The sequence below is a fragment of the Penaeus vannamei genome, chromosome 37 (genome assembly GCF_042767895.1).
Source record: "Penaeus vannamei isolate JL-2024 chromosome 37, ASM4276789v1, whole genome shotgun sequence".
In the NCBI taxonomy this organism is placed as follows: domain Eukaryota; kingdom Metazoa; phylum Arthropoda; class Malacostraca; order Decapoda; family Penaeidae; genus Penaeus; species Penaeus vannamei.
In genome coordinates, this window is record NC_091585.1 from 18739198 (window position 1) to 18749197 (window position 10000).

A 10000-nucleotide genomic window follows, 5' to 3' on the forward strand; every position below is an offset into this window, starting at 1 on the left:
CAAACAGACAAAATATCTCCTGACAGCCAGCCAGCCAGCCAGCCAGACAGCCAGACAGACAGACAGACAGACAAACAGACAGCCAGCCAGCCAGCCAGACAGACAGACAGACAGACAGACAGACAGACAGACAGACGACTAGGCGCTTCATTGAATGACAGTCACCCTACAGGTTAAAATTTCTTCGGTCAAGTAATCTGATATTCATAAATCATGTTTGTTTACATCTGGAGTGAGTGTTGCCCGCTTTTGTGTCCCCAATTTTCTCCATGTGCGTCTGTGTCGTGTTTTTGTTAATATTTTTTTTCTGTAGTTGTTGAGGGTAAGTATTCTTTATTGTCTTCTTCTTCTTCTTTTCTTCTTCTCTTCCTTCTACTTCTTCCCCTTTTTTGTCGTCTTGATACTTATTTTTTTCTTTTTCATTATCATCGACATCATCATCATCATCATCATCATTTTTTCATGATTATCATTGTTATTAGTATGGTGATGATGATGATGTTGATATTATTATTATTATTGCCATTATTGATATCGTTATTATTTTATTATTATTATTATTATTATTATTATTATTATTATTATTATTATTATTTTCATCATTATTATTTTCACTTTTATTACTACTTCTATTATAATAATCATTGTTATTACTACTATTATTATTATTATTGTTGTTGTTATTATAATGATTATTATTATTATTAGTAGTATTGTTATTAGTATTGATATTAGTATTTTTATTAGTATTATTATCATCGTTGTTTTTACTATTGCTGTGTTGTTGGTGATGATATTTTTGATATTATGATTGTTGATATAATGATATTGTTATTATTATTATTTATTATTATTATTATTATTATTATTATTATTATTATTATTATTATTATTATTATTATTATTATTATTATTATTATTATTATTATTATTATTATTGTCATTATTACAGTGAACGATGATTGTAGTAATGAGAAATAGAAAAAGAATCAGCGTTGGTCATGATATTGGAATTTGATATTTATTGAACGATATTTGAAGAGATAAGAAAATCAAAAAGTTAAACTATTTTTTTCTCATTTCAGGTAAGGCGTTCGATCCTTCTAGCCGACTCCCCCCTCCACACCCCCACTCCCCCCGTACTTCCCCCACTCCCCCCTCGCTCTTCACTCCCCCGCTCCACACCCCCATTCTCCCCCACTCCCCCTTCGCTCTCCACTCCCCCTGTCCCCCCATTCCCCCCTCGCTCTCCACTCCCTCCCCATTCTCCCTCCCACTCCCCCCTCAGTTTGCACTTACTCCCCTCTTACTCCCTACCCACTCCCCATCCACTCCCGCCCACTCCCAACCCACTCCCCATCCACTCCCCATCCACTCCCAACCCACTCCCCATCCACTCCCCATCCACTCCCAACCCACTCCCCATCCACTCCCACAACTACTCCCCACCCTCTCCCAACTACTCCCCACCCCTCCCTAACTACACCACACAACTACTCCCAACCACTCCTCACCCACTCCCCACCCACTCCCAACTACTCCCCACCCACTCCCTCCTTATGCTGCTTCTTCTTCCCTTCTCTCCCTTCCCTCCTTCAGCTCTTTAGTCTCCCCCTTCCTCCTTCCTCCCCCCTCACTTCCCCTCCTCTTCTCCCTCATTTCCATTCTAACACTTCCTTTTCTCCCCTTCCTCCTCTTCTTTGTGTTATCTTCCCCCTTCTTTCTATCCTTCTCGTTATCTTCCTCCGTCCCTTTTCTCCCCTCTTTTGCCCTATCTCCATCTCCTCTTTCGCTTCTCATTTCTCCCATTCTCTTTCTTGTTTCTTCTTATTCTTCCTTTCTTCTCTCCCCCGTTATCTTCCTCGTGCTTTTCTCTTCTTCTTTTCTTCTCTTTTCCCTCCTCCATTATATCACCCCTTAATGCAGTTATCTTCTTCTGTTCTCCTTCTCCTCCGTTATTGTTTCTTCCTTCCTCCATTCTCTCCCTGCCCCTACCCCCTCGTCTTTGCCCCCCACCCCCTCCCCTCTTCAGCCGACGTTCTCAGAAGATGGTAAGGTCAATGACCCCCCTTCCCCCTCTCTCCCCCCTCTCTCTCTCTCTCTCTCTCTCTCTCTCTCTCTCTCTCTCTCTCTCTCCCTCTCTCTCTCTCTCTTTCTTTCTTTCTTTCTCTCTCTCTCTCTCTCTTTCTTTCTTTCTTTCTCTCTCTCTCCCTCCCTCCCTTACTCCCTCCCTCCCTCTCCCCCTCCCTCTCTCTCTTTCTCTCTCCCTCTCTCTCTCTCTCTCTCTCTCTCTCTCTCTCTCTCTCTCTCTCTCTCTCTCTCTCTCTCTCTCTCTCTCTCTCTTTCTCTCTTCTTCCCCGTCTCCTTTTCCTTCCCCTTTCCTCTTCATCTACCTCATCTACCTCCTTTTCCCGTCTCCCCCCCTCCGCTCCCAACCCTAATCCTTCCACCGCCTCTTCATCTACCCCCCCCCTTTTCTCTCCTCCCTTCCCCCTTTCCTCTCCATCCGCCTCCCCCTACTCCCTTCCCCTCTCCCCACACCCTCCTTTTCTCCCCCCTCCCCCCTCCTCCTCTCCCAATCTTTCTTCTAGACGGTAAGGTCACGCCCATTCCAAAAAGGTGCATGTGATAGAGACATGTTTGGGACATGTTTTGTCGTGAATGTTGTTTGCAGTCGAACTGGCTGTCTTATTTTTGTGATCTTGTATTGCTTTATCTTGAATTTGTTTGTCGTTATCTTTATTTAGTATTGGATTATTTAAAATCTTAAAGTTATATGTATATTTTTACTTTTTCTTTTTATTTATTATTTTTATTTTTTTTATCGATATGTGGTTATTATTATTGTTATTATTATTTATTGTTATTATTATTTATTGTTATTATTTATTTTTTATTTTTTTATTATCATTACAGTGAACGATAATAACAATAGAAGAAAGAATCAGCGTTGGTAATGATATTAGAATTTGATAGAAAATAAGTGAATTAAAAAAGTTTGACTGATATGATTTTTTTTATTACTGACATGACTTTATTGGAGAACAGGTTTGAAGAACAAGAGCATAATTTGAGGTGTGGGGAAGAAGGGAACAGGGATAGGATGTGGTTGGGGGGGAGGGGGGCGGAGGTGCCGGAATATAGACAAGGATGAAATAGGAACAGAAAGCAACAGCAACAATTGAAAAGATAGCAACAACGACAAAGGCAACAGCAGTAACACAACCATCAATACAATCAACAATAATAACACTAATAAAACAACAACAACAATGACATAATAAGATAACAACAACAGTGAATTAACAACAACATTGACATGATAAAATAGCAACAATGAAATAACAATAACAATGAAATAATATAACAACAACAATGAAATAATATAATAACAACAACAATGGCATAATGAAACAACATTGACATGATAAAATAACAACAGCGAAATAATGACATAACAACAATGAAATAATAAAATAACAACAATGGCATAACAAGATAACGACAACAACAACAATGAAAAACAATAATAATAACAACAACAGAAACAATAAATGGGGTAGATAGGAGAAAGTAGGAAGGAAAAAGGTGACAAAAATTATTTGAAATAAAAAACGAATTAAATGAAGGAGGAAAGTGATGGAGAGACAACAGAAGAGTAAATAGAGAGAAAAACAAGAGAAAAATTAAAGAAATGCGGAGAAAAAATATTTGATTTCCGTCTGCATTTTCTTTTGTTTTATTTCGTTTCATATTGTATCGTTTCCCAATTTTTTTTCGCCTTGTTCACTTCCTCTTTACTCATTTCTTTCCTGGTATTTATTTGATTTTACTTTTCCCCTTTTTCCCTTTTCTTCTAGCATCTTTTTCCTCCGTTTGTGTCGCTGTTCTCTTCCCCTCTCTTATTCATCCCCTTTCGTCTCCTTGTCCTTTTACTCCTCTTCTTCTCTTCCGCCTTTTCTTCTTATTTTCCTTCTCTCTTTCTCCATTCCATTCCCTGTTTCACACTTCTCCACCTCCTATTCCCTCTCTTTCGTCACACTTCCTTTTATCTCCTCCTCCCTCTATCATCCACTTCTTCTTTTCTTCCATTCCACCTTCTATCTTCTTCCCCTCCTCTTTCTTCTTCCTCCTTCTTCTCCATTTATCTCCTTCCCCTCTTCTTTCTTTATCCTCTTCCCCTCCTTCATCATCGTCCTTTCCATCCCCTTCCATTTACCATCTCTTCTTTCTCCTTCCCGTCTACCCTCCTCCTCTCTTTATCTCTTCCCCTCTTTCCCTCCTTGTTCCTCGTTCTTCCTAATCCTTATCTTCTCCTTCTCCTCTTCCTCCCTCTTCCTCCCTCCTCCTCTCTTTATCTCCTTCCCCCACCCTCCACCCCCACAACCCACCCCAACCCCCACCCCACCCCCGTCGAGGGCCATCCTCCTGAGACCTTCCTGTTAAGGCCATTCGCCTCCCCCCGCCCCTGCCCCGCCCCACCTATCTCACCCCCCACCCCCCCTTCCCCCTCCCCGCTCCCCCCCCCCCGCGATGTCCTCACGCCCGCTTCACGCTCTTCTTGATTGTTTTTTTTTTTTTTGTCTTTCTTTTTGGTTTTGTTGTGTTTCTTTTTTTTCTCTTTCTCTCTCTCCTCCTTCTCCTTTCCTCCCCCTCCTCTCCCTCTTCCTCCTCCTTTCCTCCTCCTTTCCTTCCCTTCCCCCGCCTCCTCTTTTCCTCCCCCTTTCCTCTCCCTCTTCCTCCACCTCCTCCTCCCTCCTCTCCCCCTTTCCTCCCCCTCCCCTCCCTATCTTCCTCCTCCTCCTGTCCCCCTTTCCTCCCCTCCCTTCCCTATCTTCCTTCTCCACCACCCCCTCCCCTCCTCCTCCTCCTCTCCCCCTTTCCTCCCCCTCCCTCTCTTCTTCCCTCATTTGGCTTTGGCGGCACTTAGCGTTCTTGGTTCTTCTTCAAGTGTTTTCTCTTTCTTCGCTTCTTCATTTTCTTGTTTTGTTTCTTTTTATTGTTTTTTGTTAATCTTCTTCTATTTTTCTTCTTCCTCTTTGTTATTGTTCTTTTTTTTGGTTTCACTCTTTTGGTTGTTTTGATTTTTTTTTCATTCTTCTTTGCTATTCCTTATTTTTTTATTGTTTTGTTTCTTTTTAGTGGTTTTCAGTTTTTGTCCTTGATGATATCCTATTTCTTGTTATTACGTGAGTTTCATTTTTAAATTTTCTTTCCTTCTTTCTTTTTGTTGATTAATCTATATTTATGTCTATCTATCTCTCTGTCTATCTATTTATCTATTTATCTATCTATCCATCCATCCATTCATTCATTCATTCATTCATTCATTCATTCATTCATTCATTCATTCATCCATCCATCCATCCATCCATCCATTCATTCATTCATTCATTCATTCATTCATCCATCCATCCATCCATCCATCCATCCATCCATCCATCCATCCATCCATCCATCCATCCATCCATCCATTCATTCATTCATTCATTCATTCATCCATCCATCCATCCATCCATCCATCCATCCATATAGTGATATATTCGTTGTTAAATATTACACGTATAAGCAGTTCCTAAACCCATCCACCCTTTCACCACTCTCCCCTACCCCTTTTCTACCCTCTCCCTCCCTAGCACTCATCTTCCACTCTCCCCCTTTTACCTCTCTCTTCTTCCCTTTCTCCCTCATTTCCCTTCCCCCACTATGTTCCCCCTTCCTCTGTCCCCTTCCCCCACTATATTCTCCCCCTCCCCTTGCCTCACTCTCTCACTTCTCCCCCCTCATCCGCGTCTTCTCCCATCCCCCTCGTCCTCTTTCTCCCATCACCTCCCCCCCTCGTCCTCTTTCTCCCATCACCCCCTCCCCCCTCGTCCTCCTTCTCCCATCACCTCCCCCCCTCTCCCCGCCTTCTCCCATAGCCCCCCCTCGTCCTCCTTCTCCCATCACCTCCCCCTCGTCCTCCTTCTCCCATCACCTCCCCCCTCGTCCTCCTTCTCCCATCACCTCCCCCTCCTCGTCCTCCTTCTCCCATAACCCCCCCTCGTCCTCCTTCTCCCATCACCTCCCCCGTCCTCCTCCCATCACCTCCCCCCCTCGTCTTCCTTCTCCCATCACCTCCCCCTCTTCGTCCTCCTTCTCCCATAATCCTCCCCCCTCCCTCGCCTTCTCCCATCACCTCCCCCCACTCGTCCTCCTTCTCCCATCACCTCCCCCTCCCCCGCCTTCTCCCATCCCCCCCTCGTCCTCCTTCTCCCATCACCTCCCCCCCCTCGTCCTTCTCCCATCACCCCCCCCTCCCCCCTCCCCCCCGCCGCCCGTAATTTACCCCCGGGAAGGCGAAAGGTCTGGGCATATTGATATTGTCATCAATATTGAATAATTCCCTCAATGGGACGTTAAGGGGCCGATTTACATATTTTAAAGCGCCGGTAGATCATCGAGACCATCGCGGGCGTGCGGGCGGGATGGGCGGGATGGGCGGGCGGGCGGGATGGGCGGGAGGGCGGGATGGGCGGGATGGGCGGGATGGGCAGGATGGGCGGGCGGGCGATATGGGAGGGCGGGCGGGATGGAGGGCGGGATGGTTTTGGATGCGGAGGAGGGTGGTTGGGGGATGGGGGTGGGGTTGCGTGGGTTGGAGTTGGGGGAAGGAGGGATACGGTGCGGGGAGGGTGATGGGAAGGGGAGGTGTTGGAAAGGGGGAGGTGAAGGGGAGGTGGAGGGTGAGGGGAGAGAGGGAAAGGGACATGCATTGTAGAGAGAGAGAGAGAGAGAGAGAGAGAGAGAGAGAGAGAGAGAGAGAGAGAGAGAGAGAGAGAGAGAGAGAGAGAGAGAGAGAGAAAGAGAGAAATTCATATCATATACGCTTCCATACTTTTTTTTATAACTTATATAGATATTGACCTTACATGTATTTCCGATACCTCTAATTATCATAACAGATGTCCCTTAAAAAAAAGAAGAAAGAGAAAAAAAAGTCAATTTCTTTACATATTTGACGATTTCTGAAAATCCATTAACAAACTGTATACGTAGATGAATTTGTCTTCTTAATTAGTTTAATTTGTTTTCTTAACTATTTACCACAGTGCATTATCTTATGAAGAATAATCATTTTGAGTTAGTATTATTATCTGTTATTAGTATTATCTGTAACTATTATTAGTATTGGTTCGGTTCGTGGATCGTGTATTATATTATGTTTAGTATATGATTAATATATGGTTAGTATAATAACTATAACTGTTATAAGTATTATCTATAACTCGAGTTATTAGTATTATCTATAACTATTATTAGTATTGGTTCTGTTCGGCGATCGTGTTTTATATTATGTTTAGTATATGATTAATATATGGTTAGTATAATAACTATAACTGTTATAAGTATTATCTATAACTCGAGTTATTAGTATTATCTATAACTATTATTAGTATTGGTTCTGTTCGGGGATCGTGTATTATATTATGATTAATATATGATTAATGTATGATTAGTATAATAACTATAACTGTTATTAGTATTATCTGTAACTTGAGTTATTAGTATTATCATTATCATTGTTGACATTGTCATCATTGTCAATATGAGTGTCACTTTTCTAGCATTGCCTTTACTTTTATCTTTCTCACCATTATCATTGTCATCATCATTATCATCATCATTATTATTATTGCTGTCATTATCATTATCTTTGTTATCATCATAGCCATCAACATTATATTAAGATTGTCATTATCATCATTATTATCAATATCGTTATCATTATGATATTCGTCATTATCATTATCGTTGTCATATCTGTCGTAATCACATCATTACAATCATCATTACCGTCACTTTCATCATCATCATTACCATATTATCAATGCAACTCATTATCTCCATCATTATCATCCGTCCCTCATTACCATCCGTCTATTAAATATATTTCTTCCCCTTTCTGTTCTAGGTCCTTCCGTCTCTCTCATCTCCTTCCCCACTTTCCCTCTCTTCCTTTCCCTTCTCTCTTTCTTCCCATCTTCAGCCTTTCTCTCCTCCCTCTTCCCTTCTTTCTTTCTTCCTTCTTCCTTTCCCCCTTCCCCCTTCTTCTCTTCCTTTCCCCCTTCCCCTTCTTCTCTTCCTTTCCCTTCCCCTCTCTCCTCTCCTCTCATCTTCCTTTCCCTTCCCCTCTCTCCTTTCCTCTCATCTTCCTTTCCCTTCCCCTCTCTCCTCTCCTCCTATCTTCCTTTCCCTTCCCCTTTCTCCTCTCCTCTCATCTTCCTTTCCCTTCCCCTCTCTCCTCTCCTCTCATCTTCCTTCTTTCATACCCTCCTTCACTCCCCTCTTACATTCCTCATTTCATATACTTCCCCCTACCCTTCCTTCTTAATCTACTATTCACCCTCCCTCTTCCCCTCTTTCCCTACCCCCTCCCTATATCACCCCACCCTATATCACCCCCACCCTACGCTCACAGCATATCTCCTTACTCTCCCGTCTCCTTCTCCCCTTCTCTTCCTCCCCCTCCTTTCCTTCCTCCCTTTCCCTTTTCTCTCTCCCTTCCCCCTCTTTTCCTCTCCTCCTTACCACCTCCCCGTCTCCTTCTCTCCTCCCTCCCTCCTCTCTTTCTACCCTCCTCACCAATTCCCCGTCTCCCTCTCCCTCTTTCCCCTTCTCTCCTCACCACTCTCCTCTCCCCCCTCTCTTCATGCCCTCCCCCCCCCCGCAGCCACTCCTCGCCCATCCTCCCCTCTCTTCCTCCCTTCCCCTCACCCCCCTCCCCTCACAACCAGCCCCCAACCCCTCGTGAAGTGCAGATTCCCCTCAGCTGAGCCAAGGGGCGTCTGAGAACTGTCTGGTAGAAGAGGGTGGGGGTGAAGGGGGGGGCGGGGTGTGTGGGAGAATGTCTGCCTGTCTGTCTCTGTCTGTCTGTCTGTCTGTCTGTCTGTCTGTCTGTCTGTCTGTCTGTCTGTCTGTCTGTCTGTCTGTCTCTCTCTCTCTCTCTCTCTCTCTCTCTCTCTCTCTCTCTCTCTCTCTCTCTCTCTCTCTCTCTCTCTCTCTCTCTCTCTCCCTGTCTAAAAACAACTATACGCAGCAATGCACACACACACGCACACCCACACACACACACACACACACACACACACACACACACACACACACACACACACACACACACACACACACACACACACACACACACACACACACACACACACACACACACACCCACACCCACCCACCCACCCACACCCTCCCACCCACACCCCACCCACCACACCCACACCCACCCACACCCACCCACCCACCCACCCACCCACCCACCCACACACACACACACACACACACTCACACACACACACACACACACACACACACACACACACACACACACACACACACACACACACACACACACACACACACACACACACACACACACACACACACACACACACGCACGCACACACACACACACGCTCCCCGAACCAAGACCGTTTCCGACTCTCCCTATAAAGCAGCGTGAGTCAGCCTGTGTCGTCTGTCCTTGGAGGGGGCCGGCGAAAGGGGAGGGGGGGGGGGGGGGGGGGACTGGAGAGAGGGAGGGGGGAGAGGAGGGGTAAGGGGGAGTGGAGGGAGGGAGACGGGAGAGGAGGATTGGGGGGGGGGAGGGGTAAGGGGGAGGGGAGGGGGTGGATTGGGGGGAGAGGGCAGAGAGAGAGAGGGGGAGGGAGGAGGAGGGAGGGGGAGGGAAGCGGAGGATTGGGGGAGGGGGTAGAGGGGAGGGGAGGGAGGGATGAGGGATTGGGTGAGAGGGAGAGGGGAAGGATGAGAGGGAGAGGGGAGGGGTGAGAGGAGAGGGAGAAGGGTGAGAGGGAGAGGGAGGGGTGAGAGAGAGTGGAGGGGGGTGAAAGAGGATTGGAGGGGGTGGGAGAGGAGAGGCATGAGATGAGAGACAGAGGGAGGGGAGAAGAGAGAGGGGGAGCGAAAGGGGGTGCAAGGGGAGGGGTGAAAG